Here is a 25,373-nt window from a genome sequence, read left to right as displayed (position 1 = left end):
CGATGGGCAAGAGGGCATAGCCAATGGAATCATCCCCCGAAAGGCTGAGCAAGCTGGAAAGTAGACCAACAGTTTACACATTTGGGGAAATCCTGAGAAGTTTTGCATTCCAAACTGAGCAAATAAAAGCCCTGCCGGAGAATCGAACCCTGATTGCACTAAGTATATGCTCCATGAAGACAGCCCTCACGTAAGGCGTGGGCAATTTCATGCCTGACACTTTACATTCTAGTCTCAAATCGAGACTTTGCAGTCCGTGGGCTCCAGAGTCTCCTTGCATCCAGCAAAACTTTAGAGGGCAGTGGAGGGGATGTAGCTCAGTGGTAGAGCGCATGCTTCGCATGTATGAGGCCCCGGGTTCAATCCCCGGCATCTCCAGGAGTCGCTGTTCTGTATCTCGGCTTTTTCCAGAACGCTAGCCTGCCACCTTGTGGAAAGTTGAGGTTTCTCAGGCAGTTGGGGGGTCAGAACCCCACTTAAATAGGTTGCATTGAAAAATATTGTTTGAAATAGGCATAGTTTCCACTTTTCAAGAAAATCTGAGAATTTTGCTTGCCAAAAGGAGGAAATAAATGCCCTCTCTGAGGAACGAACTCAGGACCTTCAGATTATGAGACTGACGCGCTGCCTACTGCGCTAAGAAGGCTGCACACAAGCATCTCTAAACAAGACTATAGACCAGGAAGATAATCCAGGTGCGAGGCTTAAGGATTTTCCTGACTGAGACTTTATGCTGCAGTGTCAAGTGGGTTGACTTGGCAGACACTTACATTCAGGGTTTCCATGCATACAGTAAAACTTGGCATACAAGGGGATGTAGCTCAGTGGTAGAGCGCATACTTTGCATGTATGAGGCCCCGGGATCAATCCCCGGCATCTCCAGACTTTTGCCATGCTTATCTTGTATTTTGGCAGAAAACTAGGCTGGCTGTCAGTATTAAGGAAGAGATATGTCATGCAACTGGGATACGAACCCCACTTAAACTGTGAGACGTGTGCCTTGGAAAACCCCATGAAATGGGGCTATCTCATTTTTGATGCTTATAGAACCAAAGAATCTTACTTGTTTAAGCCATCAAAGTGATGATTAATCTTGGCAATCTTAATACATTTAGGATAGAAATCTGTGGCAGCCATCTTGGTCATTGGTAAGGGTTCTTCCTCTAAACCAGAGACTCTCTACAGTAGCTTCAAGAAAAACTGAATATGTTGCCTTTACTCTACTGATTTTTCCATTCTCTTTCCTTTCAAAAATGAACCCAAAATGCATGTTCTTGAAGCTGGGTGCGTGGTAATGACTCCCATAACTTTCTGTCATTTTTCTCACGGTTAAAGGCTTCCATCCATTTGCCACCAATGCTTCCTAAGGTCTTTGTATCAAAGTTCCTTTCCTTTCTTTAAAATTCATCATTGCGGCGCCCCTGCTTTTCACCAAGCCAAGACGGAACATCCACTTTGGTGTGAAATCCTCCTTTGAGGTGATAAGACGTAACTCACAGTGTGCTCTCAGAAGTGGTAGCTTTGAGAGGGAGCCGCGATTAATATTGATGATTTTCATCTGTCTGCTCCTGGTCCCCACCCCCCACAACCTTTCTTGAGCGAGAGGTAATTTCAGTGCTATGAGCTTCTGCTACCCCTCCTTCGATAGCTCAGTTGGTAGAGCGGAGGACTGTAGCATTAATTCGGGCATCCTTAGGTCGCTGGTTCAAATCCGGCTCGAAGGATTTTGTGGTTTCATTTCCATGTCTTTTGCTGTTAATCAACAATACCTTCCGTTGATTATGAAAAAGTCCCCGAGCTTCGATAAATACTGGAAAAGAAGCGTACTCTATCTGCTTTCAAAGGGAATTGATGACATAGTCATCGCTAGGGGAGGCGTGAAGAACAGTAAAGGAAACCTGCTGATCAAAACTGCTACCAAAGCATTGCATTAGTACATGTATGCCCTTGGCAGACTTCCAATTGCATTGCACCACGGTAGCTGCTTGGCAGCCAATCACACTGTGACTTGCCTTCAATTTGAGTGTCCACCGATGGGCAAGAGGGCATAGCCAATGGAATCATCCCCCGAAAGGCTGAGCAAGCTGGAAAGTAGACCAACAGTTTACACATTTGGGGAAATCCTGAGAAGTTTTGCATTCCAAACTGAGCAAATAAAAGCCCTGCCGGAGAATCGAACCCTGATTGCACTAAGTATATGCTCCATGAAGACAGCCCTCACGTAAGGCGTGGGCAATTTCATGCCTGACACTTTACATTCTAGTCTCAAATCGAGACTTTGCAGTCCGTGGGCTCCAGAGTCTCCTTGCATCCAGCAAAACTTTAGAGGGCAGTGGAGGGGATGTAGCTCAGTGGTAGAGCGCATGCTTCGCATGTATGAGGCCCCGGGTTCAATCCCCGGCATCTCCAGGAGTCGCTGTTCTGTATCTCGGCTTTTTCCAGAAGGCTAGCCTGCCACCTTGTGGAAAGTTGAGGTTTCTCAGGCAGTTGGGGGGTCAGAACCCCACTTAAATAGGTTGCATTGAAAAATATTGTTTGAAATAGGCATAGTTTCCACTTTTCAAGAAAATCTGAGAATTTTGCTTGCCAAAAGGAGGAAATAAATGCCCTCTCTGAGGAACGAACTCAGGACCTTCAGATTATGAGACTGACGCGCTGCCTACTGCGCTAAGAAGGCTGCACACAAGCATCTCTAAACAAGACTATAGATCAGGAAGATAATCCAGTTGCGAGGCTTAAGGATTTTCCTGACTGAGACTTTATGCTGCAGTGTCAAGTGGGTTGACTTGGCAGACACTTACATTCAGGGTTTCCATGCATACAGTAAAACTTGGCATACAAGGGGATGTAGCTCAGTGGTAGAGCGCATGCTTTGCATGTATGAGGCCCCGGGTTCAATCCCCGGCATCTCCAGACTTTTGCCATGCTTATCTTGTATTTTGGCAGAAAACTAGGCTGGCTGTCAGTATTAAGGAAGAGATATGTCATGCAACTGGGATACGAACCCCACTTAAACTGTGAGACGTGTGCCTTGGAAAACCCCATGAAATGGGGCTATCTCATTTTTGATGCTTATAGAACCAAAGAATCTTACTTGTTTAAGCCATCAAAGTGATGATTAATCTTGGCAATCTTAATACATTTAGGATAGAAATCGGTGGCAGCCATCTTGGTCATTGGTAAGGGTTCTTCCTCTAAACCAGAGACTCTCTACAGTAGCTTCAAGAAAAACTGAATATGTTGCCTTTACTCTACTGATTTTTCCATTCTCTTTCCTTTCAAAAATGAACCCAAAATGCATGTTCTTGAAGCTGGGTGCGTGGTAATGACTCCCATAACTTTCTGTCATTTTTCTCACGGTTAAAGGCTTCCATCCATTTGCCACCAATGCTTCCTAAGGTCTTTGTATCAAAGTTCCTTTCCTTTCTTTAAAATTCATCATTGCGGCGCCCCTGCTTTTCACCAAGCCAAGACGGAACATCCACTTTGGTGTGAAATCCTCCTTTGAGGTGATAAGACGTAACTCACAGTGTGCTCTCAGAAGTGGTAGCTTTGAGAGGGAGCCGCGATTAATATTGATGATTTTCATCTGTCTGCTCCTGGTCCCCACCCCCCACAACCTTTCTTGAGCGAGAGGTAATTTCAGTGCTATGAGCTTCTGCTACCCCTCCTTCGATAGCTCAGTTGGTAGAGCGGAGGACTGTAGCATTAATTCGGGCATCCTTAGGTCGCTGGTTCAAATCCGGCTCGAAGGATTTTGTGGGTTCATTTCCATGTCTTTTGCTGTTAATCAACAATACCTTCCGTTGATTATGAAAAAGTCCCCGAGCTTCGATAAATACTGGAAAAGAAGCGTACTCTATCTGCTTTCAAAGGGAATTGATGACATAGTCATCGCTAGGGGAGGCGTGAAGAACAGTAAAGGAAACCTGCTGATCAAAACTGCTACCAAAGCATTGCATTAGTACATGTATGCCCTTGGCAGACTTCCAATTGCATTGCACCACGGTAGCTGCTTGGCAGCCAATCACACTGTGACTTGCCTTCAATTTGAGTGTCCACCGATGGGCAAGAGGGCATAGCCAATGGAATCATCCCCCGAAAGGCTGAGCAAGCTGGAAAGTAGACCAACAGTTTACACATTTGGGGAAATCCTGAGAAGTTTTGCATTCCAAACTGAGCAAATAAAAGCCCTGCCGGAGAATCGAACCCTGATTGCACTAAGTATATGCTCCATGAAGACAGCCCTCACGTAAGGCGTGGGCAATTTCATGCCTGACACTTTACATTCTAGTCTCAAATCGAGACTTTGCAGTCCGTGGGCTCCAGAGTCTCCTTGCATCCAGCAAAACTTTAGAGGGCAGTGGAGGGGATGTAGCTCAGTGGTAGAGCGCATGCTTCGCATGTATGAGGCCCCGGGTTCAATCCCCGGCATCTCCAGGAGTCGCTGTTCTGTATCTCGGCTTTTTCCAGAACGCTAGCCTGCCACCTTGTGGAAAGTTGAGGTTTCTCAGGCAGTTGGGGGGTCAGAACCCCACTTAAATAGGTTGCATTGAAAAATATTGTTTGAAATAGGCATAGTTTCCACTTTTCAAGAAAATCTGAGAATTTTGCTTGCCAAAAGGAGGAAATAAATGCCCTCTCTGAGGAACGAACTCAGGACCTTCAGATTATGAGACTGACGCGCTGCCTACTGCGCTAAGAAGGCTGCACACAAGCATCTCTAAACAAGACTATAGACCAGGAAGATAATCCAGGTGCGAGGCTTAAGGATTTTCCTGACTGAGACTTTATGCTGCAGTGTCAAGTGGGTTGACTTGGCAGACACTTACATTCAGGGTTTCCATGCATACAGTAAAACTTGGCATACAAGGGGATGTAGCTCAGTGGTAGAGCGCATACTTTGCATGTATGAGGCCCCGGGATCAATCCCCGGCATCTCCAGACTTTTGCCATGCTTATCTTGGATTTTGGCAGAAAACTAGGCTGGCTGTCAGTATTAAGGAAGAGATATGTCATGCAACTGGGATACGAACCCCACTTAAACTGTGAGACGTGTGCCTTGGAAAACCCCATGAAATGGGGCTATCTCATTTTTGATGCTTATAGAACCAAAGAATCTTACTTGTTTAAGCCATCAAAGTGATGATTAATCTTGGCAATCTTAATACATTTAGGATAGAAATCTGTGGCAGCCATCTTGGTCATTGGTAAGGGTTCTTCCTCTAAACCAGAGACTCTCTACAGTAGCTTCAAGAAAAACTGAATATGTTGCCTTTACTCTACTGATTTTTCCATTCTCTTTCCTTTCAAAAATGAACCCAAAATGCATGTTCTTGAAGCTGGGTGCGTGGTAATGACTCCCATAACTTTCTGTCATTTTTCTCACGGTTAAAGGCTTCCATCCATTTGCCACCAATGCTTCCTAAGGTCTTTGTATCAAAGTTCCTTTCCTTTCTTTAAAATTCATCATTGCGGCGCCCCTGCTTTTCACCAAGCCAAGACGGAACATCCACTTTGGTGTGAAATCCTCCTTTGAGGTGATAAGACGTAACTCACAGTGTGCTCTCAGAAGTGGTAGCTTTGAGAGGGAGCCGCGATTAATATTGATGATTTTCATCTGTCTGCTCCTGGTCCCCACCCCCCACAACCTTTCTTGAGCGAGAGGTAATTTCAGTGCTATGAGCTTCTGCTACCCCTCCTTCGATAGCTCAGTTGGTAGAGCGGAGGACTGTAGCATTAATTCGGGCATCCTTAGGTCGCTGGTTCAAATCCGGCTCGAAGGATTTTGTGGTTTCATTTCCATGTCTTTTGCTGTTAATCAACAATACCTTCCGTTGATTATGAAAAAGTCCCCGAGCTTCGATAAATACTGGAAAAGAAGCGTACTCTATCTGCTTTCAAAGGGAATTGATGACATAGTCATCGCTAGGGGAGGCGTGAAGAACAGTAAAGGAAACCTGCTGATCAAAACTGCTACCAAAGCATTGCATTAGTACATGTATGCCCTTGGCAGACTTCCAATTGCATTGCACCACGGTAGCTGCTTGGCAGCCAATCACACTGTGACTTGCCTTCAATTTGAGTGTCCACCGATGGGCAAGAGGGCATAGCCAATGGAATCATCCCCCGAAAGGCTGAGCAAGCTGGAAAGTAGACCAACAGTTTACACATTTGGGGAAATCCTGAGAAGTTTTGCATTCCAAACTGAGCAAATAAAAGCCCTGCCGGAGAATCGAACCCTGATTGCACTAAGTATATGCTCCATGAAGACAGCCCTCACGTAAGGCGTGGGCAATTTCATGCCTGACACTTTACATTCTAGTCTCAAATCGAGACTTTGCAGTCCGTGGGCTCCAGAGTCTCCTTGCATCCAGCAAAACTTTAGAGGGCAGTGGAGGGGATGTAGCTCAGTGGTAGAGCGCATGCTTCGCATGTATGAGGCCCCGGGTTCAATCCCCGGCATCTCCAGGAGTCGCTGTTCTGTATCTCGGCTTTTTCCAGAAGGCTAGCCTGCCACCTTGTGGAAAGTTGAGGTTTCTCAGGCAGTTGGGGGGTCAGAACCCCACTTAAATAGGTTGCATTGAAAAATATTGTTTGAAATAGGCATAGTTTCCACTTTTCAAGAAAATCTGAGAATTTTGCTTGCCAAAAGGAGGAAATAAATGCCCTCTCTGAGGAACGAACTCAGGACCTTCAGATTATGAGACTGACGCGCTGCCTACTGCGCTAAGAAGGCTGCACACAAGCATCTCTAAACAAGACTATAGATCAGGAAGATAATCCAGTTGCGAGGCTTAAGGATTTTCCTGACTGAGACTTTATGCTGCAGTGTCAAGTGGGTTGACTTGGCAGACACTTACATTCAGGGTTTCCATGCATACAGTAAAACTTGGCATACAAGGGGATGTAGCTCAGTGGTAGAGCGCATGCTTTGCATGTATGAGGCCCCGGGTTCAATCCCCGGCATCTCCAGACTTTTGCCATGCTTATCTTGTATTTTGGCAGAAAACTAGGCTGGCTGTCAGTATTAAGGAAGAGATATGTCATGCAACTGGGATACGAACCCCACTTAAACTGTGAGACGTGTGCCTTGGAAAACCCCATGAAATGGGGCTATCTCATTTTTGATGCTTATAGAACCAAAGAATCTTACTTGTTTAAGCCATCAAAGTGATGATTAATCTTGGCAATCTTAATACATTTAGGATAGAAATCGGTGGCAGCCATCTTGGTCATTGGTAAGGGTTCTTCCTCTAAACCAGAGACTCTCTACAGTAGCTTCAAGAAAAACTGAATATGTTGCCTTTACTCTACTGATTTTTCCATTCTCTTTCCTTTCAAAAATGAACCCAAAATGCATGTTCTTGAAGCTGGGTGCGTGGTAATGACTCCCATAACTTTCTGTCATTTTTCTCACGGTTAAAGGCTTCCATCCATTTGCCACCAATGCTTCCTAAGGTCTTTGTATCAAAGTTCCTTTCCTTTCTTTAAAATTCATCATTGCGGCGCCCCTGCTTTTCACCAAGCCAAGACGGAACATCCACTTTGGTGTGAAATCCTCCTTTGAGGTGATAAGACGTAACTCACAGTGTGCTCTCAGAAGTGGTAGCTTTGAGAGGGAGCCGCGATTAATATTGATGATTTTCATCTGTCTGCTCCTGGTCCCCACCCCCCACAACCTTTCTTGAGCGAGAGGTAATTTCAGTGCTATGAGCTTCTGCTACCCCTCCTTCGATAGCTCAGTTGGTAGAGCGGAGGACTGTAGCATTAATTCGGGCATCCTTAGGTCGCTGGTTCAAATCCGGCTCGAAGGATTTTGTGGGTTCATTTCCATGTCTTTTGCTGTTAATCAACAATACCTTCCGTTGATTATGAAAAAGTCCCCGAGCTTCGATAAATACTGGAAAAGAAGCGTACTCTATCTGCTTTCAAAGGGAATTGATGACATAGTCATCGCTAGGGGAGGCGTGAAGAACAGTAAAGGAAACCTGCTGATCAAAACTGCTACCAAAGCATTGCATTAGTACATGTATGCCCTTGGCAGACTTCCAATTGCATTGCACCACGGTAGCTGCTTGGCAGCCAATCACACTGTGACTTGCCTTCAATTTGAGTGTCCACCGATGGGCAAGAGGGCATAGCCAATGGAATCATCCCCCGAAAGGCTGAGCAAGCTGGAAAGTAGACCAACAGTTTACACATTTGGGGAAATCCTGAGAAGTTTTGCATTCCAAACTGAGCAAATAAAAGCCCTGCCGGAGAATCGAACCCTGATTGCACTAAGTATATGCTCCATGAAGACAGCCCTCACGTAAGGCGTGGGCAATTTCATGCCTGACACTTTACATTCTAGTCTCAAATCGAGACTTTGCAGTCCGTGGGCTCCAGAGTCTCCTTGCATCCAGCAAAACTTTAGAGGGCAGTGGAGGGGATGTAGCTCAGTGGTAGAGCGCATGCTTCGCATGTATGAGGCCCCGGGTTCAATCCCCGGCATCTCCAGGAGTCGCTGTTCTGTATCTCGGCTTTTTCCAGAACGCTAGCCTGCCACCTTGTGGAAAGTTGAGGTTTCTCAGGCAGTTGGGGGGTCAGAACCCCACTTAAATAGGTTGCATTGAAAAATATTGTTTGAAATAGGCATAGTTTCCACTTTTCAAGAAAATCTGAGAATTTTGCTTGCCAAAAGGAGGAAATAAATGCCCTCTCTGAGGAACGAACTCAGGACCTTCAGATTATGAGACTGACGCGCTGCCTACTGCGCTAAGAAGGCTGCACACAAGCATCTCTAAACAAGACTATAGACCAGGAAGATAATCCAGGTGCGAGGCTTAAGGATTTTCCTGACTGAGACTTTATGCTGCAGTGTCAAGTGGGTTGACTTGGCAGACACTTACATTCAGGGTTTCCATGCATACAGTAAAACTTGGCATACAAGGGGATGTAGCTCAGTGGTAGAGCGCATACTTTGCATGTATGAGGCCCCGGGATCAATCCCCGGCATCTCCAGACTTTTGCCATGCTTATCTTGGATTTTGGCAGAAAACTAGGCTGGCTGTCAGTATTAAGGAAGAGATATGTCATGCAACTGGGATACGAACCCCACTTAAACTGTGAGACGTGTGCCTTGGAAAACCCCATGAAATGGGGCTATCTCATTTTTGATGCTTATAGAACCAAAGAATCTTACTTGTTTAAGCCATCAAAGTGATGATTAATCTTGGCAATCTTAATACATTTAGGATAGAAATCTGTGGCAGCCATCTTGGTCATTGGTAAGGGTTCTTCCTCTAAACCAGAGACTCTCTACAGTAGCTTCAAGAAAAACTGAATATGTTGCCTTTACTCTACTGATTTTTCCATTCTCTTTCCTTTCAAAAATGAACCCAAAATGCATGTTCTTGAAGCTGGGTGCGTGGTAATGACTCCCATAACTTTCTGTCATTTTTCTCACGGTTAAAGGCTTCCATCCATTTGCCACCAATGCTTCCTAAGGTCTTTGTATCAAAGTTCCTTTCCTTTCTGTAAAATTCATCATTGCGGCGCCCCTGCTTTTCACCAAGCCAAGACGGAGCATCCACTTTGGTGTGAAATCCTCCTTTGAGGTGATAAGACGTAACTCACAGTGTGCTCTCAGAAGTGGTAGCTTTGAGAGGGAGCCGCGATTAATATTGATGATTTTCATCTGTCTGCTCCTGGTCCCCACCCCCCACAACCTTTCTTGAGCGAGAGGTAATTTCAGTGCTATGAGCTTCTGCTACCCCTCCTTCGATAGCTCAGTTGGTAGAGCGCAGGACTGTAGCATTAATTCGGGCATCCTTAGGTCGCTGGTTCAAATCCGGCTCGAAGGATTTTGTGGTTTCATTTCCATGTCTTTTGCTGTTAATCAACAATACCTTCCGTTGATTATGAAAAAGTCCCCGAGCTTCGATAAATACTGGAAAAGAAGCGTACTCTATCTGCTTTCAAAGGGAATTGATGACATAGTCATCGCTAGGGGAGGCGTGAAGAACAGTAAAGGAAACCTGCTGATCAAAACTGCTACCAAAGCATTGCATTAGTACATGTATGCCCTTGGCAGACTTCCAATTGCATTGCACCACGGTAGCTGCTTGGCAGCCAATCACACTGTGACTTGCCTTCAATTTGAGTGTCCACCGATGGGCAAGAGGGCATAGCCAATGGAATCATCCCCCGAAAGGCTGAGCAAGCTGGAAAGTAGACCAACAGTTTACACATTTGGGGAAATCCTGAGAAGTTTTGCATTCCAAACTGAGCAAATAAAAGCCCTGCCGGAGAATCGAACCCTGATTGCACTAAGTATATGCTCCATGAAGACAGCCCTCACGTAAGGCGTGGGCAATTTCATGCCTGACACTTTACATTCTAGTCTCAAATCGAGACTTTGCAGTCCGTGGGCTCCAGAGTCTCCTTGCATCCAGCAAAAGTTTAGAGGGCAGTGGAGGGGATGTAGCTCAGTGGTAGAGCGCATGCTTCGCATGTATGAGGCCCCGGGTTCAATCCCCGGCATCTCCAGGAGTCGCTGTTCTGTATCTCGGCTTTTTCCAGAAGGCTAGCCTGCCACCTTGTGGAAAGTTGAGGTTTCTCAGGCAGTTGGGGGGTCAGAACCCCACTTAAATAGGTTGCATTGAAAAATATTGTTTGAAATAGGCATAGTTTCCACTTTTCAAGAAAATCTGAGAATTTTGCTTGCCAAAAGGAGGAAATAAATGCCCTCTCTGAGGATCGAACTCAGGACCTTCAGATTATGAGACTGACGCGCTGCCTACTGCGCTAAGAAGGCTGCACACAAGCATCTCTAAACAAGACTATAGACCAGGAAGATAATCCAGGTGCGAGGCTTAAGGATTTTCCTGACTGAGACTTTATGCTGCAGTGTCAAGTGGGTTGACTTGGCAGACACTTACATTCAGGGTTTCCATGCATACAGTAAAACTTGGCATACAAGGGGATGTAGCTCAGTGGTAGAGCGCATACTTTGCATGTATGAGGCCCCGGGTTCAATCCCCGGCATCTCCAGACTTTTGCCATGCTTATCTTGGATTTTGGCAGAAAACTAGGCTGGCTGTCAGTATTAAGGAAGAGATATGTCATGCAACTGGGATACGAACCCCACTTAAACTGTGAGACGTGTGCCTTGGAAAACCCCATGAAATGGGGCTATCTCATTTTTGATGCTTATAGAACCAAAGAATCTTACTTGTTTAAGCCATCAAAGTGATGATTAATCTTGGCAATCTTAATACATTTAGGATAGAAATCGGTGGCAGCCATCTTGGTCATTGGTAAGGGTTCTTCCTCTAAACCAGAGACTCTCTACAGTAGCTTCAAGAAAAACTGAATATGTTGCCTTTACTCTACTGATTTTTCCATTCTCTTTCCTTTCAAAAATGAACCCAAAATGCATGTTCTTGAAGCTGGGTGCGTGGTAATGACTCCCATAACTTTCTGTCATTTTTCTCACGGTTAAAGGCTTCCATCCATTTGCCACCAATGCTTCCTAAGGTCTTTGTATCAAAGTTCCTTTCCTTTCTTTAAAATTCATCATTGCGGCGCCCCTGCTTTTCACCAAGCCAAGACGGAACATCCACTTTGGTGTGAAATCCTCCTTTGAGGTGATAAGACGTAACTCACAGTGTGCTCTCAGAAGTGGTAGCTTTGAGAGGGAGCCGCGATTAATATTGATGATTTTCATCTGTCTGCTCCTGGTCCCCACCCCCCACAACCTTTCTTGAGCGAGAGGTAATTTCAGTGCTATGAGCTTCTGCTACCCCTCCTTCGATAGCTCAGTTGGTAGAGCGGAGGACTGTAGCATTAATTCGGGCATCCTTAGGTCGCTGGTTCAAATCCGGCTCGAAGGATTTTGTGGTTTCATTTCCATGTCTTTTGCTGTTAATCAACAATACCTTCCGTTGATTATGAAAAAGTCCCCGAGCTTCGATAAATACTGGAAAAGAAGCGTACTCTATCTGCTTTCAAAGGGAATTGATGACATAGTCATCGCTAGGGGAGGCGTGAAGAACAGTAAAGGAAACCTGCTGATCAAAACTGCTACCAAAGCATTGCATTAGTACATGTATGCCCTTGGCAGACTTCCAATTGCATTGCACCACGGTAGCTGCTTGGCAGCCAATCACACTGTGACTTGCCTTCAATTTGAGTGTCCACCGATGGGCAAGAGGGCATAGCCAATGGAATCATCCCCCGAAAGGCTGAGCAAGCTGGAAAGTAGACCAACAGTTTACACATTTGGGGAAATCCTGAGAAGTTTTGCATTCCAAACTGAGCAAATAAAAGCCCTGCCGGAGAATCGAACCCTGATTGCACTAAGTATATGCTCCATGAAGACAGCCCTCACGTAAGGCGTGGGCAATTTCATGCCTGACACTTTACATTCTAGTCTCAAATCGAGACTTTGCAGTCCGTGGGCTCCAGAGTCTCCTTGCATCCAGCAAAACTTTAGAGGGCAGTGGAGGGGATGTAGCTCAGTGGTAGAGCGCATGCTTCGCATGTATGAGGCCCCGGGTTCAATCCCCGGCATCTCCAGGAGTCGCTGTTCTGTATCTCGGCTTTTTCCAGAAGGCTAGCCTGCCACCTTGTGGAAAGTTGAGGTTTCTCAGGCAGTTGGGGGGTCAGAACCCCACTTAAATAGGTTGCATTGAAAAATATTGTTTGAAATAGGCATAGTTTCCACTTTTCAAGAAAATCTGAGAATTTTGCTTGCCAAAAGGAGGAAATAAATGCCCTCTCTGAGGAACGAACTCAGGACCTTCAGATTATGAGACTGACGCGCTGCCTACTGCGCTAAGAAGGCTGCACACAAGCATCTCTAAACAAGACTATAGATCAGGAAGATAATCCAGTTGCGAGGCTTAAGGATTTTCCTGACTGAGACTTTATGCTGCAGTGTCAAGTGGGTTGACTTGGCAGACACTTACATTCAGGGTTTCCATGCATACAGTAAAACTTGGCATACAAGGGGATGTAGCTCAGTGGTAGAGCGCATGCTTTGCATGTATGAGGCCCCGGGTTCAATCCCCGGCATCTCCAGACTTTTGCCATGCTTATCTTGTATTTTGGCAGAAAACTAGGCTGGCTGTCAGTATTAAGGAAGAGATATGTCATGCAACTGGGATACGAACCCCACTTAAACTGTGAGACGTGTGCCTTGGAAAACCCCATGAAATGGGGCTATCTCATTTTTGATGCTTATAGAACCAAAGAATCTTACTTGTTTAAGCCATCAAAGTGATGATTAATCTTGGCAATCTTAATACATTTAGGATAGAAATCTGTGGCAGCCATCTTGGTCATTGGTAAGGGTTCTTCCTCTAAACCAGAGACTCTCTACAGTAGCTTCAAGAAAAACTGAATATGTTGCCTTTACTCTACTGATTTTTCCATTCTCTTTCCTTTCAAAAATGAACCCAAAATGCATGTTCTTGAAGCTGGGTGCGTGGTAATGACTCCCATAACTTTCTGTCATTTTTCTCACGGTTAAAGGCTTCCATCCATTTGCCACCAATGCTTCCTAAGGTCTTTGTATCAAAGTTCCTTTCCTTTCTTTAAAATTCATCATTGCGGCGCCCCTGCTTTTCACCAAGCCAAGACGGAACATCCACTTTGGTGTGAAATCCTCCTTTGAGGTGATAAGACGTAACTCACAGTGTGCTCTCAGAAGTGGTAGCTTTGAGAGGGAGCCGCGATTAATATTGATGATTTTCATCTGTCTGCTCCTGGTCCCCACCCCCCACAACCTTTCTTGAGCGAGAGGTAATTTCAGTGCTATGAGCTTCTGCTACCCCTCCTTCGATAGCTCAGTTGGTAGAGCGGAGGACTGTAGCATTAATTCGGGCATCCTTAGGTCGCTGGTTCAAATCCGGCTCGAAGGATTTTGTGGGTTCATTTCCATGTCTTTTGCTGTTAATCAACAATACCTTCCGTTGATTATGAAAAAGTCCCCGAGCTTCGATAAATACTGGAAAAGAAGCGTACTCTATCTGCTTTCAAAGGGAATTGATGACATAGTCATCGCTAGGGGAGGCGTGAAGAACAGTAAAGGAAACCTGCTGATCAAAACTGCTACCAAAGCATTGCATTAGTACATGTATGCCCTTGGCAGACTTCCAATTGCATTGCACCACGGTAGCTGCTTGGCAGCCAATCACACTGTGACTTGCCTTCAATTTGAGTGTCCACCGATGGGCAAGAGGGCATAGCCAATGGAATCATCCCCCGAAAGGCTGAGCAAGCTGGAAAGTAGACCAACAGTTTACACATTTGGGGAAATCCTGAGAAGTTTTGCATTCCAAACTGAGCAAATAAAAGCCCTGCCGGAGAATCGAACCCTGATTGCACTAAGTATATGCTCCATGAAGACAGCCCTCACGTAAGGCGTGGGCAATTTCATGCCTGACACTTTACATTCTAGTCTCAAATCGAGACTTTGCAGTCCGTGGGCTCCAGAGTCTCCTTGCATCCAGCAAAACTTTAGAGGGCAGTGGAGGGGATGTAGCTCAGTGGTAGAGCGCATGCTTCGCATGTATGAGGCCCCGGGTTCAATCCCCGGCATCTCCAGGAGTCGCTGTTCTGTATCTCGGCTTTTTCCAGAACGCTAGCCTGCCACCTTGTGGAAAGTTGAGGTTTCTCAGGCAGTTGGGGGGTCAGAACCCCACTTAAATAGGTTGCATTGAAAAATATTGTTTGAAATAGGCATAGTTTCCACTTTTCAAAAAAATCTGAGAATTTTGCTTGCCAAAAGGAGGAAATAAATGCCCTCTCTGAGGAACGAACTCAGGACCTTCAGATTATGAGACTGACGCGCTGCCTACTGCGCTAAGAAGGCTGCACACAAGCATCTCTAAACAAGACTATAGACCAGGAAGATAATCCAGGTGCGAGGCTTAAGGATTTTCCTGACTGAGACTTTATGCTGCAGTGTCAAGTGGGTTGACTTGGCAGACACTTACATTCAGGGTTTCCATGCATACAGTAAAACTTGGCATACAAGGGGATGTAGCTCAGTGGTAGAGCGCATACTTTGCATGTATGAGGCCCCGGGATCAATCCCCGGCATCTCCAGACTTTTGCCATGCTTATCTTGGATTTTGGCAGAAAACTAGGCTGGCTGTCAGTATTAAGGAAGAGATATGTCATGCAACTGGGATACGAACCCCACTTAAACTGTGAGACGTGTGCCTTGGAAAACCCCATGAAATGGGGCTATCTCATTTTTGATGCTTATAGAACCAAAGAATCTTACTTGTTTAAGCCATCAAAGTGATGATTAATCTTGGCAATCTTAATACATTTAGGATAGAAATCTGTGGCAGCCATCTTGGTCATTGGTAAGGGTTCTTCCTCTAAACCAGAGACTCTCTACAGTAGCTTCAAGAAAAACTGAATATGTTGCCTTTACTCTACTGATTTTTCCATTCTCTTTCCTTTCAAAAATGAACCCAAAATGCATGTTCTTGAAGCTGGGTGCGTGGTAATGACTCCCATAACTTTCTGTCATTTTTCTCACGGTTAAAGGCTTCCATCCATTTGCCACCAATGCTTCCTAAGGTCTTTGTATCAAAGTTCCTTTCCTTTCTGTAAAATTCATCATTGCGGCGCCCCTGCTTTTCACCAAGCCAAGACGGAGCATCCACTTTGGTGTGAAATCCTCCTTTGAGGTGATAAGACGTAACTCACAGTGTGCTCTCAGAAGTGGTAGCTTTGAGAGGGAGCCGCGATTAATATTGATGATTTTCATCTGTCTGCTCCTGGTCCCCACCCCCCACAACCTTTCTTGAGCGAGAGGTAATTTCAGTGCTATGAGCTTCTGCTACCCCTCCTTCGATAGCTCAGTTGGTAGAGCGCAGGACTGTAGCATTAATTCGGGCATCCTTAGGTCGCTGGTTCAAATCCGGCTCGAAGGATTTTGTGGTTTCATTTCCATGTCTTTTGCTGTTAATCAACAATACCTTCCGTTGATTATGAAAAAGTCCCCGAGCTTCGATAAATACTGGAAAAGAAGCGTACTCTATCTGCTTTCAAAGGGAATTGATGACATAGTCATCGCTAGGGGAGGCGTGAAGAACAGTAAAGGAAACCTGCTGATCAAAACTGCTACCAAAGCATTGCATTAGTACATGTATGCCCTTGGCAGACTTCCAATTGCATTGCACCACGGTAGCTGCTTGGCAGCCAATCACACTGTGACTTGCCTTCAATTTGAGTGTCCACCGATGGGCAAGAGGGCATAGCCAATGGAATCATCCCCCGAAAGGCTGAGCAAGCTGGAAAGTAGACCAACAGTTTACACATTTGGGGAAATCCTGAGAAGTTTTGCATTCCAAACTGAGCAAATAAAAGCCCTGCCGGAGAATCGAACCCTGATTGCACTAAGTATATGCTCCATGAAGACAGCCCTCACGTAAGGCGTGGGCAATTTCATGCCTGACACTTTACATTCTAGTCTCAAATCGAGACTTTGCAGTCCGTGGGCTCCAGAGTCTCCTTGCATCCAGCAAAAGTTTAGAGGGCAGTGGAGGGGATGTAGCTCAGTGGTAGAGCGCATGCTTCGCATGTATGAGGCCCCGGGTTCAATCCCCGGCATCTCCAGGAGTCGCTGTTCTGTATCTCGGCTTTTTCCAGAAGGCTAGCCTGCCACCTTGTGGAAAGTTGAGGTTTCTCAGGCAGTTGGGGGGTCAGAACCCCACTTAAATAGGTTGCATTGAAAAATATTGTTTGAAATAGGCATAGTTTCCACTTTTCAAGAAAATCTGAGAATTTTGCTTGCCAAAAGGAGGAAATAAATGCCCTCTCTGAGGATCGAACTCAGGACCTTCAGATTATGAGACTGACGCGCTGCCTACTGCGCTAAGAAGGCTGCACACAAGCATCTCTAAACAAGACTATAGACCAGGAAGATAATCCAGGTGCGAGGCTTAAGGATTTTCCTGACTGAGACTTTATGCTGCAGTGTCAAGTGGGTTGACTTGGCAGACACTTACATTCAGGGTTTCCATGCATACAGTAAAACTTGGCATACAAGGGGATGTAGCTCAGTGGTAGAGCGCATACTTTGCATGTATGAGGCCCCGGGTTCAATCCCCGGCATCTCCAGACTTTTGCCATGCTTATCTTGGATTTTGGCAGAAAACTAGGCTGGCTGTCAGTATTAAGGAAGAGATATGTCATGCAACTGGGATACGAACCCCACTTAAACTGTGAGACGTGTGCCTTGGAAAACCCCATGAAATGGGGCTATCTCATTTTTGATGCTTATAGAACCAAAGAATCTTACTTGTTTAAGCCATCAAAGTGATGATTAATCTTGGCAATCTTAATACATTTAGGATAGAAATCGGTGGCAGCCATCTTGGTCATTGGTAAGGGTTCTTCCTCTAAACCAGAGACTCTCTACAGTAGCTTCAAGAAAAACTGAATATGTTGCCTTTACTCTACTGATTTTTCCATTCTCTTTCCTTTCAAAAATGAACCCAAAATGCATGTTCTTGAAGCTGGGTGCGTGGTAATGACTCCCATAACTTTCTGTCATTTTTCTCACGGTTAAAGGCTTCCATCCATTTGCCACCAATGCTTCCTAAGGTCTTTGTATCAAAGTTCCTTTCCTTTCTTTAAAATTCATCATTGCGGCGCCCCTGCTTTTCACCAAGCCAAGACGGAACATCCACTTTGGTGTGAAATCCTCCTTTGAGGTGATAAGACGTAACTCACAGTGTGCTCTCAGAAGTGGTAGCTTTGAGAGGGAGCCGCGATTAATATTGATGATTTTCATCTGTCTGCTCCTGGTCCCCACCCCCCACAACCTTTCTTGAGCGAGAGGTAATTTCAGTGCTATGAGCTTCTGCTACCCCTCCTTCGATAGCTCAGTTGGTAGAGCGGAGGACTGTAGCATTAATTCGGGCATCCTTAGGTCGCTGGTTCAAATCCGGCTCGAAGGATTTTGTGGTTTCATTTCCATGTCTTTTGCTGTTAATCAACAATACCTTCCGTTGATTATGAAAAAGTCCCCGAGCTTCGATAAATACTGGAAAAGAAGCGTACTCTATCTGCTTTCAAAGGGAATTGATGACATAGTCATCGCTAGGGGAGGCGTGAAGAACAGTAAAGGAAACCTGCTGATCAAAACTGCTACCAAAGCATTGCATTAGTACATGTATGCCCTTGGCAGACTTCCAATTGCATTGCACCACGGTAGCTGCTTGGCAGCCAATCACACTGTGACTTGCCTTCAATTTGAGTGTCCACCGATGGGCAAGAGGGCATAGCCAATGGAATCATCCCCCGAAAGGCTGAGCAAGCTGGAAAGTAGACCAACAGTTTACACATTTGGGGAAATCCTGAGAAGTTTTGCATTCCAAACTGAGCAAATAAAAGCCCTGCCGGAGAATCGAACCCTGATTGCACTAAGTATATGCTCCATGAAGACAGCCCTCACGTAAGGCGTGGGCAATTTCATGCCTGACACTTTACATTCTAGTCTCAAATCGAGACTTTGCAGTCCGTGGGCTCCAGAGTCTCCTTGCATCCAGCAAAACTTTAGAGGGCAGTGGAGGGGATGTAGCTCAGTGGTAGAGCGCATGCTTCGCATGTATGAGGCCCCGGGTTCAATCCCCGGCATCTCCAGGAGTCGCTGTTCTGTATCTCGGCTTTTTCCAGAAGGCTAGCCTGCCACCTTGTGGAAAGTTGAGGTTTCTCAGGCAGTTGGGGGGTCAGAACCCCACTTAAATAGGTTGCATTGAAAAATATTGTTTGAAATAGGCATAGTTTCCACTTTTCAAGAAAATCTGAGAATTTTGCTTGCCAAAAGGAGGAAATAAATGCCCTCTCTGAGGAACGAACTCAGGACCTTCAGATTATGAGACTGACGCGCTGCCTACTGCGCTAAGAAGGCTGCACACAAGCATCTCTAAACAAGACTATAGATCAGGAAGATAATCCAGGTGCGAGGCTTAAGGATTTTCCTGACTGAGACTTTATGCTGCAGTGTCAAGTGGGTTGACTTGGCAGACACTTACATTCAGGGTTTCCATGCATACAGTAAAACTTGGCATACAAGGGGATGTAGCTCAGTGGTAGAGCGCATGCTTTGCATGTATGAGGCCCCGGGTTCAATCCCCGGCATCTCCAGACTTTTGCCATGCTTATCTTGTATTTTGGCAGAAAACTAGGCTGGCTGTCAGTATTAAGGAAGAGATATGTCATGCAACTGGGATACGAACCCCACTTAAACTGTGAGACGTGTGCCTTGGAAAACCCCATGAAATGGGGCTATCTCATTTTTGATGCTTATAGAACCAAAGAATCTTACTTGTTTAAGCCATCAAAGTGATGATTAATCTTGGCAATCTTAATACATTTAGGATAGAAATCTGTGGCAGCCATCTTGGTCATTGGTAAGGGTTCTTCCTCTAAACCAGAGACTCTCTACAGTAGCTTCAAGAAAAACTGAATATGTTGCCTTTACTCTACTGATTTTTCCATTCTCTTTCCTTTCAAAAATGAACCCAAAATGCATGTTCTTGAAGCTGGGTGCGTGGTAATGACTCCCATAACTTTCTGTCATTTTTCTCACGGTTAAAGGCTTCCATCCATTTGCCACCAATGCTTCCTAAGGTCTTTGTATCAAAGTTCCTTTCCTTTCTTTAAAATTCATCATTGCGGCGCCCCTGCTTTTCACCAAGCCAAGACGGAACATCCACTTTGGTGTGAAATCCTCCTTTGAGGTGATAAGACGTAACTCACAGTGTGCTCTCAGAAGTGGTAGCTTTGAGAGGGAGCCGCGATTAATATTGATGATTTTCATCTGTCTGCTCCTGGTCCCCACCCCCCACAACCTTTCTTGAGCGAGAGGTAATTTCAGTGCTATGAGCTTCTGCTACCCCTCCTTCGATAGCTCAGTTGGTAGAGCGGAGGACTGTAGCATTAATTCGGGCATCCTTAGGTCGCTGGTTCAAATCCGGCTCGAAGGATTTTGTGGGTTCATTTCCATGTCTTTTGCTGTTAATCAACAATACCTTCCGTTGATTATGAAAAAGTCCCCGAGCTTCGATAAATACTGGAAAAGAAGCGTACTCTATCTGCTTTCAAAGGGAATTGATGACATAGTCATCGCTAGGGGAGGCGTGAAGAACAGTAAAGGAAACCTGCTGATCAAAACTGCTACCAAAGCATTGCATTAGTACATGTATGCCCTTGGCAGACTTCCAATTGCATTGCACCACGGTAGCTGCTTGGCAGCCAATCACACTGTGACTTGCCTTCAATTTGAGTGTCCACCGATGGGCAAGAGGGCATAGCCAATGGAATCATCCCCCGAAAGGCTGAGCAAGCTGGAAAGTAGACCAACAGTTTACACATTTGGGGAAATCCTGAGAAGTTTTGCATTCCAAACTGAGCAAATAAAAGCCCTGCCGGAGAATCGAACCCTGATTGCACTAAGTATATGCTCCATGAAGACAGCCCTCACGTAAGGCGTGGGCAATTTCATGCCTGACACTTTACATTCTAGTCTCAAATCGAGACTTTGCAGTCCGTGGGCTCCAGAGTCTCCTTGCATCCAGCAAAACTTTAGAGGGCAGTGGAGGGGATGTAGCTCAGTGGTAGAGCGCATGCTTCGCATGTATGAGGCCCCGGGTTCAATCCCCGGCATCTCCAGGAGTCGCTGTTCTGTATCTCGGCTTTTTCCAGAACGCTAGCCTGCCACCTTGTGGAAAGTTGAGGTTTCTCAGGCAGTTGGGGGGTCAGAACCCCACTTAAATAGGTTGCATTGAAAAATATTGTTTGAAATAGGCATAGTTTCCACTTTTCAAGAAAATCTGAGAATTTTGCTTGCCAAAAGGAGGAAATAAATGCCCTCTCTGAGGAACGAACTCAGGACCTTCAGATTATGAGACTGACGCGCTGCCTACTGCGCTAAGAAGGCTGCACACAAGCATCTCTAAACAAGACTATAGACCAGGAAGATAATCCAGGTGCGAGGCTTAAGGATTTTCCTGACTGAGACTTTATGCTGCAGTGTCAAGTGGGTTGACTTGGCAGACACTTACATTCAGGGTTTCCATGCATACAGTAAAACTTGGCATACAAGGGGATGTAGCTCAGTGGTAGAGCGCATACTTTGCATGTATGAGGCCCCGGGTTCAATCCCCGGCATCTCCAGACTTTTGCCATGCTTATCTTGGATTTTGGCAGAAAACTAGGCTGGCTGTCAGTATTAAGGAAGAGATATGTCATGCAACTGGGATACGAACCCCACTTAAACTGTGAGACGTGTGCCTTGGAAAACCCCATGAAATGGGGCTATCTCATTTTTGATGCTTATAGAACCAAAGAATCTTACTTGTTTAAGCCATCAAAGTGATGATTAATCTTGGCAATCTTAATACATTTAGGATAGAAATCGGTGGCAGCCATCTTGGTCATTGGTAAGGGTTCTTCCTCTAAACCAGAGACTCTCTACAGTAGCTTCAAGAAAAACTGAATATGTTGCCTTTACTCTACTGATTTTTCCATTCTCTTTCCTTTCAAAAATGAACCCAAAATGCATGTTCTTGAAGCTGGGTGCGTGGTAATGACTCCCATAACTTTCTGTCATTTTTCTCACGGTTAAAGGCTTCCATCCATTTGCCACCAATGCTTCCTAAGGTCTTTGTATCAAAGTTCCTTTCCTTTCTTTAAAATTCATCATTGCGGCGCCCCTGCTTTTCACCAAGCCAAGACGGAACATCCACTTTGGTGTGAAATCCTCCTTTGAGGTGATAAGACGTAACTCACAGTGTGCTCTCAGAAGTGGTAGCTTTGAGAGGGAGCCGCGATTAATATTGATGATTTTCATCTGTCTGCTCCTGGTCCCCACCCCCCACAACCTTTCTTGAGCGAGAGGTAATTTCAGTGCTATGAGCTTCTGCTACCCCTCCTTCGATAGCTCAGTTGGTAGAGCGGAGGACTGTAGCATTAATTCGGGCATCCTTAGGTCGCTGGTTCAAATCCGGCTCGAAGGATTTTGTGGTTTCATTTCCATGTCTTTTGCTGTTAATCAACAATACCTTCCGTTGATTATGAAAAAGTCCCCGAGCTTCGATAAATACTGGAAAAGAAGCGTACTCTATCTGCTTTCAAAGGGAATTGATGACATAGTCATCGCTAGGGGAGGCGTGAAGAACAGTAAAGGAAACCTGCTGATCAAAACTGCTACCAAAGCATTGCATTAGTACATGTATGCCCTTGGCAGACTTCCAATTGCATTGCACCACGGTAGCTGCTTGGCAGCCAATCACACTGTGACTTGCCTTCAATTTGAGTGTCCACCGATGGGCAAGAGGGCATAGCCAATGGAATCATCCCCCGAAAGGCTGAGCAAGCTGGAAAGTAGACCAACAGTTTACACATTTGGGGAAATCCTGAGAAGTTTTGCATTCCAAACTGAGCAAATAAAAGCCCTGCCGGAGAATCGAACCCTGATTGCACTAAGTATATGCTCCATGAAGACAGCCCTCACGTAAGGCGTGGGCAATTTCATGCCTGACACTTTACATTCTAGTCTCAAATCGAGACTTTGCAGTCCGTGGGCTCCAGAGTCTCCTTGCATCCAGCAAAACTTTAGAGGGCAGTGGAGGGGATGTAGCTCAGTGGTAGAGCGCATGCTTCGCATGTATGAGGCCCCGGGTTCAATCCCCGGCATCTCCAGGAGTCGCTGTTCTGTATCTCGGCTTTTTCCAGAAGGCTAGCCTGCCACCTTGTGGAAAGTTGAGGTTTCTCAGGCAGTTGGGGGGTCAGAACCCCACTTAAATAGGTTGCATTGAAAAATATTGTTTGAAATAGGCATAGTTTCCACTTTTCAAGAAAATCTGAGAATTTTGCTTGCCAAAAGGAGGAAATAAATGCCCTCTCTGAGGAACGAACTCAGGACCTTCAGATTATGAGACTGACGCGCTGCCTACTGCGCTAAGAAGGCTGCACACAAGCATCTCTAAACAAGACTATAGATCAGGAAGATAATCCAGGTGCGAGGCTTAAGGATTTTCCTGACTGAGACTTTATGCTGCAGTGTCAAGTGGGTTGACTTGGCAGACACTTACATTCAGGGTTTCCATGCATACAGTAAAACTTGGCATACAAGGGGATGTAGCTCAGTGGTAGAGCGCATGCTTTGCATGTATGAGGCCCCGGGTTCAATCCCCGGCATCTCCAGACTTTTGCCATGCTTATCTTGTATTTTGGCAGAAAACTAGGCTGGCTGTCAGTATTAAGGAAGAGATATGTCATGCAACTGGGATACGAACCCCACTTAAACTGTGAGACGTGTGCCTTGGAAAACCCCATGAAATGGGGCTATCTCATTTTTGATGCTTATAGAACCAAAGAATCTTACTTGTTTAAGCCATCAAAGTGATGATTAATCTTGGCAATCTTAATACATTTAGGATAGAAATCTGTGGCAGCCATCTTGGTCATTGGTAAGGGTTCTTCCTCTAAACCAGAGACTCTCTACAGTAGCTTCAAGAAAAACTGAATATGTTGCCTTTACTCTACTGATTTTTCCATTCTCTTTCCTTTCAAAAATGAACCCAAAATGCATGTTCTTGAAGCTGGGTGCGTGGTAATGACTCCCATAACTTTCTGTCATTTTTCTCACGGTTAAAGGCTTCCATCCATTTGCCACCAATGCTTCCTAAGGTCTTTGTATCAAAGTTCCTTTCCTTTCTTTAAAATTCATCATTGCGGCGCCCCTGCTTTTCACCAAGCCAAGACGGAACATCCACTTTGGTGTGAAATCCTCCTTTGAGGTGATAAGACGTAACTCACAGTGTGCTCTCAGAAGTGGTAGCTTTGAGAGGGAGCCGCGATTAATATTGATGATTTTCATCTGTCTGCTCCTGGTCCCCACCCCCCACAACCTTTCTTGAGCGAGAGGTAATTTCAGTGCTATGAGCTTCTGCTACCCCTCCTTCGATAGCTCAGTTGGTAGAGCGGAGGACTGTAGCATTAATTCGGGCATCCTTAGGTCGCTGGTTCAAATCCGGCTCGAAGGATTTTGTGGGTTCATTTCCATGTCTTTTGCTGTTAATCAACAATACCTTCCGTTGATTATGAAAAAGTCCCCGAGCTTCGATAAATACTGGAAAAGAAGCGTACTCTATCTGCTTTCAAAGGGAATTGATGACATAGTCATCGCTAGGGGAGGCGTGAAGAACAGTAAAGGAAACCTGCTGATCAAAACTGCTACCAAAGCATTGCATTAGTACATGTATGCCCTTGGCAGACTTCCAATTGCATTGCACCACGGTAGCTGCTTGGCAGCCAATCACACTGTGACTTGCCTTCAATTTGAGTGTCCACCGATGGGCAAGAGGGCATAGCCAATGGAATCATCCCCCGAAAGGCTGAGCAAGCTGGAAAGTAGACCAACAGTTTACACATTTGGGGAAATCCTGAGAAGTTTTGCATTCCAAACTGAGCAAATAAAAGCCCTGCCGGAGAATCGAACCCTGATTGCACTAAGTATATGCTCCATGAAGACAGCCCTCACGTAAGGCGTGGGCAATTTCATGCCTGACACTTTACATTCTAGTCTCAAATCGAGACTTTGCAGTCCGTGGGCTCCAGAGTCTCCTTGCATCCAGCAAAACTTTAGAGGGCAGTGGAGGGGATGTAGCTCAGTGGTAGAGCGCATGCTTCGCATGTATGAGGCCCCGGGTTCAATCCCCGGCATCTCCAGGAGTCGCTGTTCTGTATCTCGGCTTTTTCCAGAACGCTAGCCTGCCACCTTGTGGAAAGTTGAGGTTTCTCAGGCAGTTGGGGGGTCAGAACCCCACTTAAATAGGTTGCATTGAAAAATATTGTTTGAAATAGGCATAGTTTCCACTTTTCAAGAAAATCTGAGAATTTTGCTTGCCAAAAGGAGGAAATAAATGCCCTCTCTGAGGAACGAACTCAGGACCTTCAGATTATGAGACTGACGCGCTGCCTACTGCGCTAAGAAGGCTGCACACAAGCATCTCTAAACAAGACTATAGACCAGGAAGATAATCCAGGTGCGAGGCTTAAGGATTTTCCTGACTGAGACTTTATGCTGCAGTGTCAAGTGGGTTGACTTGGCAGACACTTACATTCAGGGTTTCCATGCATACAGTAAAACTTGGCATACAAGGGGATGTAGCTCAGTGGTAGAGCGCATACTTTGCATGTATGAGGCCCCGGGTTCAATCCCCGGCATCTCCAGACTTTTGCCATGCTTATCTTGGATTTTGGCAGAAAACTAGGCTGGCTGTCAGTATTAAGGAAGAGATATGTCATGCAACTGGGATACGAACCCCACTTAAACTGTGAGACGTGTGCCT

At 45.5% G+C, this 25,373-nt stretch overlaps 51 non-coding genes across 51 annotated transcripts; 38 read left to right on the top strand and 13 right to left on the bottom strand.

Annotated features, from left to right (window-relative positions):
- Window positions 1-306: 306 nt before the first annotated feature.
- TRNAA-CGC (transfer RNA alanine (anticodon CGC)) lies at window positions 307-378 on the top strand. The gene has a single exon. It is a non-coding gene; the product is annotated as a tRNA-Ala (tRNA).
- A 195-nt stretch (window positions 379-573) lies between these two features.
- Window positions 574-646, bottom strand: TRNAM-CAU (transfer RNA methionine (anticodon CAU)). The gene has a single exon. It is a non-coding gene; the product is annotated as a tRNA-Met (tRNA).
- A 164-nt stretch (window positions 647-810) lies between these two features.
- On the top strand, window positions 811-882 carry TRNAA-UGC (transfer RNA alanine (anticodon UGC)). Its single transcript has one exon. It is a non-coding gene; the product is annotated as a tRNA-Ala (tRNA).
- A 756-nt stretch (window positions 883-1,638) lies between these two features.
- TRNAY-GUA (transfer RNA tyrosine (anticodon GUA)) lies at window positions 1,639-1,724 on the top strand. The gene is given in 2 exon segments: window positions 1,639-1,675; window positions 1,689-1,724. It is a non-coding gene; the product is annotated as a tRNA-Tyr (tRNA).
- Window positions 1,725-2,337: 613 nt separating this feature from the next.
- On the top strand, window positions 2,338-2,409 carry TRNAA-CGC (transfer RNA alanine (anticodon CGC)). Its single transcript has one exon. It is a non-coding gene; the product is annotated as a tRNA-Ala (tRNA).
- A 195-nt stretch (window positions 2,410-2,604) lies between these two features.
- On the bottom strand, window positions 2,605-2,677 carry TRNAM-CAU (transfer RNA methionine (anticodon CAU)). The gene has a single exon. It is a non-coding gene; the product is annotated as a tRNA-Met (tRNA).
- Window positions 2,678-2,841: 164 nt separating this feature from the next.
- On the top strand, window positions 2,842-2,913 carry TRNAA-UGC (transfer RNA alanine (anticodon UGC)). The gene has a single exon. It is a non-coding gene; the product is annotated as a tRNA-Ala (tRNA).
- A 756-nt stretch (window positions 2,914-3,669) lies between these two features.
- TRNAY-GUA (transfer RNA tyrosine (anticodon GUA)) lies at window positions 3,670-3,755 on the top strand. Its single transcript is given in 2 exon segments — window positions 3,670-3,706; window positions 3,720-3,755. It is a non-coding gene; the product is annotated as a tRNA-Tyr (tRNA).
- A 613-nt stretch (window positions 3,756-4,368) lies between these two features.
- TRNAA-CGC (transfer RNA alanine (anticodon CGC)) lies at window positions 4,369-4,440 on the top strand. The gene has a single exon. It is a non-coding gene; the product is annotated as a tRNA-Ala (tRNA).
- Window positions 4,441-4,635: 195 nt separating this feature from the next.
- Window positions 4,636-4,708, bottom strand: TRNAM-CAU (transfer RNA methionine (anticodon CAU)). The gene has a single exon. It is a non-coding gene; the product is annotated as a tRNA-Met (tRNA).
- Window positions 4,709-4,872: 164 nt separating this feature from the next.
- TRNAA-UGC (transfer RNA alanine (anticodon UGC)) lies at window positions 4,873-4,944 on the top strand. Its single transcript has one exon. It is a non-coding gene; the product is annotated as a tRNA-Ala (tRNA).
- A 756-nt stretch (window positions 4,945-5,700) lies between these two features.
- Window positions 5,701-5,786, top strand: TRNAY-GUA (transfer RNA tyrosine (anticodon GUA)). Its single transcript is given in 2 exon segments — window positions 5,701-5,737; window positions 5,751-5,786. It is a non-coding gene; the product is annotated as a tRNA-Tyr (tRNA).
- Window positions 5,787-6,399: 613 nt separating this feature from the next.
- TRNAA-CGC (transfer RNA alanine (anticodon CGC)) lies at window positions 6,400-6,471 on the top strand. The gene has a single exon. It is a non-coding gene; the product is annotated as a tRNA-Ala (tRNA).
- Window positions 6,472-6,666: 195 nt separating this feature from the next.
- TRNAM-CAU (transfer RNA methionine (anticodon CAU)) lies at window positions 6,667-6,739 on the bottom strand. Its single transcript has one exon. It is a non-coding gene; the product is annotated as a tRNA-Met (tRNA).
- A 164-nt stretch (window positions 6,740-6,903) lies between these two features.
- Window positions 6,904-6,975, top strand: TRNAA-UGC (transfer RNA alanine (anticodon UGC)). The gene has a single exon. It is a non-coding gene; the product is annotated as a tRNA-Ala (tRNA).
- A 756-nt stretch (window positions 6,976-7,731) lies between these two features.
- TRNAY-GUA (transfer RNA tyrosine (anticodon GUA)) lies at window positions 7,732-7,817 on the top strand. The gene is given in 2 exon segments: window positions 7,732-7,768; window positions 7,782-7,817. It is a non-coding gene; the product is annotated as a tRNA-Tyr (tRNA).
- A 613-nt stretch (window positions 7,818-8,430) lies between these two features.
- TRNAA-CGC (transfer RNA alanine (anticodon CGC)) lies at window positions 8,431-8,502 on the top strand. Its single transcript has one exon. It is a non-coding gene; the product is annotated as a tRNA-Ala (tRNA).
- Window positions 8,503-8,697: 195 nt separating this feature from the next.
- TRNAM-CAU (transfer RNA methionine (anticodon CAU)) lies at window positions 8,698-8,770 on the bottom strand. Its single transcript has one exon. It is a non-coding gene; the product is annotated as a tRNA-Met (tRNA).
- A 164-nt stretch (window positions 8,771-8,934) lies between these two features.
- Window positions 8,935-9,006, top strand: TRNAA-UGC (transfer RNA alanine (anticodon UGC)). The gene has a single exon. It is a non-coding gene; the product is annotated as a tRNA-Ala (tRNA).
- Window positions 9,007-9,762: 756 nt separating this feature from the next.
- TRNAY-GUA (transfer RNA tyrosine (anticodon GUA)) lies at window positions 9,763-9,848 on the top strand. Its single transcript is given in 2 exon segments — window positions 9,763-9,799; window positions 9,813-9,848. It is a non-coding gene; the product is annotated as a tRNA-Tyr (tRNA).
- Window positions 9,849-10,461: 613 nt separating this feature from the next.
- TRNAA-CGC (transfer RNA alanine (anticodon CGC)) lies at window positions 10,462-10,533 on the top strand. The gene has a single exon. It is a non-coding gene; the product is annotated as a tRNA-Ala (tRNA).
- A 195-nt stretch (window positions 10,534-10,728) lies between these two features.
- On the bottom strand, window positions 10,729-10,801 carry TRNAM-CAU (transfer RNA methionine (anticodon CAU)). Its single transcript has one exon. It is a non-coding gene; the product is annotated as a tRNA-Met (tRNA).
- Window positions 10,802-10,965: 164 nt separating this feature from the next.
- Window positions 10,966-11,037, top strand: TRNAA-UGC (transfer RNA alanine (anticodon UGC)). The gene has a single exon. It is a non-coding gene; the product is annotated as a tRNA-Ala (tRNA).
- Window positions 11,038-11,793: 756 nt separating this feature from the next.
- TRNAY-GUA (transfer RNA tyrosine (anticodon GUA)) lies at window positions 11,794-11,879 on the top strand. The gene is given in 2 exon segments: window positions 11,794-11,830; window positions 11,844-11,879. It is a non-coding gene; the product is annotated as a tRNA-Tyr (tRNA).
- A 613-nt stretch (window positions 11,880-12,492) lies between these two features.
- On the top strand, window positions 12,493-12,564 carry TRNAA-CGC (transfer RNA alanine (anticodon CGC)). Its single transcript has one exon. It is a non-coding gene; the product is annotated as a tRNA-Ala (tRNA).
- A 195-nt stretch (window positions 12,565-12,759) lies between these two features.
- On the bottom strand, window positions 12,760-12,832 carry TRNAM-CAU (transfer RNA methionine (anticodon CAU)). The gene has a single exon. It is a non-coding gene; the product is annotated as a tRNA-Met (tRNA).
- Window positions 12,833-12,996: 164 nt separating this feature from the next.
- TRNAA-UGC (transfer RNA alanine (anticodon UGC)) lies at window positions 12,997-13,068 on the top strand. Its single transcript has one exon. It is a non-coding gene; the product is annotated as a tRNA-Ala (tRNA).
- A 756-nt stretch (window positions 13,069-13,824) lies between these two features.
- Window positions 13,825-13,910, top strand: TRNAY-GUA (transfer RNA tyrosine (anticodon GUA)). The gene is given in 2 exon segments: window positions 13,825-13,861; window positions 13,875-13,910. It is a non-coding gene; the product is annotated as a tRNA-Tyr (tRNA).
- Window positions 13,911-14,523: 613 nt separating this feature from the next.
- TRNAA-CGC (transfer RNA alanine (anticodon CGC)) lies at window positions 14,524-14,595 on the top strand. The gene has a single exon. It is a non-coding gene; the product is annotated as a tRNA-Ala (tRNA).
- Window positions 14,596-14,790: 195 nt separating this feature from the next.
- TRNAM-CAU (transfer RNA methionine (anticodon CAU)) lies at window positions 14,791-14,863 on the bottom strand. Its single transcript has one exon. It is a non-coding gene; the product is annotated as a tRNA-Met (tRNA).
- A 164-nt stretch (window positions 14,864-15,027) lies between these two features.
- Window positions 15,028-15,099, top strand: TRNAA-UGC (transfer RNA alanine (anticodon UGC)). The gene has a single exon. It is a non-coding gene; the product is annotated as a tRNA-Ala (tRNA).
- A 756-nt stretch (window positions 15,100-15,855) lies between these two features.
- On the top strand, window positions 15,856-15,941 carry TRNAY-GUA (transfer RNA tyrosine (anticodon GUA)). The gene is given in 2 exon segments: window positions 15,856-15,892; window positions 15,906-15,941. It is a non-coding gene; the product is annotated as a tRNA-Tyr (tRNA).
- Window positions 15,942-16,554: 613 nt separating this feature from the next.
- TRNAA-CGC (transfer RNA alanine (anticodon CGC)) lies at window positions 16,555-16,626 on the top strand. Its single transcript has one exon. It is a non-coding gene; the product is annotated as a tRNA-Ala (tRNA).
- A 195-nt stretch (window positions 16,627-16,821) lies between these two features.
- Window positions 16,822-16,894, bottom strand: TRNAM-CAU (transfer RNA methionine (anticodon CAU)). Its single transcript has one exon. It is a non-coding gene; the product is annotated as a tRNA-Met (tRNA).
- Window positions 16,895-17,058: 164 nt separating this feature from the next.
- On the top strand, window positions 17,059-17,130 carry TRNAA-UGC (transfer RNA alanine (anticodon UGC)). Its single transcript has one exon. It is a non-coding gene; the product is annotated as a tRNA-Ala (tRNA).
- Window positions 17,131-17,886: 756 nt separating this feature from the next.
- On the top strand, window positions 17,887-17,972 carry TRNAY-GUA (transfer RNA tyrosine (anticodon GUA)). The gene is given in 2 exon segments: window positions 17,887-17,923; window positions 17,937-17,972. It is a non-coding gene; the product is annotated as a tRNA-Tyr (tRNA).
- Window positions 17,973-18,585: 613 nt separating this feature from the next.
- TRNAA-CGC (transfer RNA alanine (anticodon CGC)) lies at window positions 18,586-18,657 on the top strand. Its single transcript has one exon. It is a non-coding gene; the product is annotated as a tRNA-Ala (tRNA).
- A 195-nt stretch (window positions 18,658-18,852) lies between these two features.
- On the bottom strand, window positions 18,853-18,925 carry TRNAM-CAU (transfer RNA methionine (anticodon CAU)). Its single transcript has one exon. It is a non-coding gene; the product is annotated as a tRNA-Met (tRNA).
- A 164-nt stretch (window positions 18,926-19,089) lies between these two features.
- Window positions 19,090-19,161, top strand: TRNAA-UGC (transfer RNA alanine (anticodon UGC)). Its single transcript has one exon. It is a non-coding gene; the product is annotated as a tRNA-Ala (tRNA).
- Window positions 19,162-19,917: 756 nt separating this feature from the next.
- On the top strand, window positions 19,918-20,003 carry TRNAY-GUA (transfer RNA tyrosine (anticodon GUA)). Its single transcript is given in 2 exon segments — window positions 19,918-19,954; window positions 19,968-20,003. It is a non-coding gene; the product is annotated as a tRNA-Tyr (tRNA).
- Window positions 20,004-20,616: 613 nt separating this feature from the next.
- Window positions 20,617-20,688, top strand: TRNAA-CGC (transfer RNA alanine (anticodon CGC)). Its single transcript has one exon. It is a non-coding gene; the product is annotated as a tRNA-Ala (tRNA).
- Window positions 20,689-20,883: 195 nt separating this feature from the next.
- Window positions 20,884-20,956, bottom strand: TRNAM-CAU (transfer RNA methionine (anticodon CAU)). Its single transcript has one exon. It is a non-coding gene; the product is annotated as a tRNA-Met (tRNA).
- Window positions 20,957-21,120: 164 nt separating this feature from the next.
- On the top strand, window positions 21,121-21,192 carry TRNAA-UGC (transfer RNA alanine (anticodon UGC)). The gene has a single exon. It is a non-coding gene; the product is annotated as a tRNA-Ala (tRNA).
- Window positions 21,193-21,948: 756 nt separating this feature from the next.
- TRNAY-GUA (transfer RNA tyrosine (anticodon GUA)) lies at window positions 21,949-22,034 on the top strand. The gene is given in 2 exon segments: window positions 21,949-21,985; window positions 21,999-22,034. It is a non-coding gene; the product is annotated as a tRNA-Tyr (tRNA).
- Window positions 22,035-22,647: 613 nt separating this feature from the next.
- On the top strand, window positions 22,648-22,719 carry TRNAA-CGC (transfer RNA alanine (anticodon CGC)). Its single transcript has one exon. It is a non-coding gene; the product is annotated as a tRNA-Ala (tRNA).
- A 195-nt stretch (window positions 22,720-22,914) lies between these two features.
- On the bottom strand, window positions 22,915-22,987 carry TRNAM-CAU (transfer RNA methionine (anticodon CAU)). Its single transcript has one exon. It is a non-coding gene; the product is annotated as a tRNA-Met (tRNA).
- A 164-nt stretch (window positions 22,988-23,151) lies between these two features.
- Window positions 23,152-23,223, top strand: TRNAA-UGC (transfer RNA alanine (anticodon UGC)). Its single transcript has one exon. It is a non-coding gene; the product is annotated as a tRNA-Ala (tRNA).
- Window positions 23,224-23,979: 756 nt separating this feature from the next.
- TRNAY-GUA (transfer RNA tyrosine (anticodon GUA)) lies at window positions 23,980-24,065 on the top strand. Its single transcript is given in 2 exon segments — window positions 23,980-24,016; window positions 24,030-24,065. It is a non-coding gene; the product is annotated as a tRNA-Tyr (tRNA).
- Window positions 24,066-24,678: 613 nt separating this feature from the next.
- On the top strand, window positions 24,679-24,750 carry TRNAA-CGC (transfer RNA alanine (anticodon CGC)). Its single transcript has one exon. It is a non-coding gene; the product is annotated as a tRNA-Ala (tRNA).
- Window positions 24,751-24,945: 195 nt separating this feature from the next.
- Window positions 24,946-25,018, bottom strand: TRNAM-CAU (transfer RNA methionine (anticodon CAU)). Its single transcript has one exon. It is a non-coding gene; the product is annotated as a tRNA-Met (tRNA).
- A 164-nt stretch (window positions 25,019-25,182) lies between these two features.
- TRNAA-UGC (transfer RNA alanine (anticodon UGC)) lies at window positions 25,183-25,254 on the top strand. The gene has a single exon. It is a non-coding gene; the product is annotated as a tRNA-Ala (tRNA).
- Window positions 25,255-25,373: the final 119 nt, after the last annotated feature.

This window comes from Lissotriton helveticus, chromosome 1_2 (assembly GCF_964261635.1).
Source record: "Lissotriton helveticus chromosome 1_2, aLisHel1.1, whole genome shotgun sequence".
Taxonomy (NCBI): Eukaryota; Metazoa; Chordata; class Amphibia; order Caudata; family Salamandridae; genus Lissotriton; species Lissotriton helveticus.
This window is presented reverse-complemented; position numbering and strand designations above follow the sequence as displayed.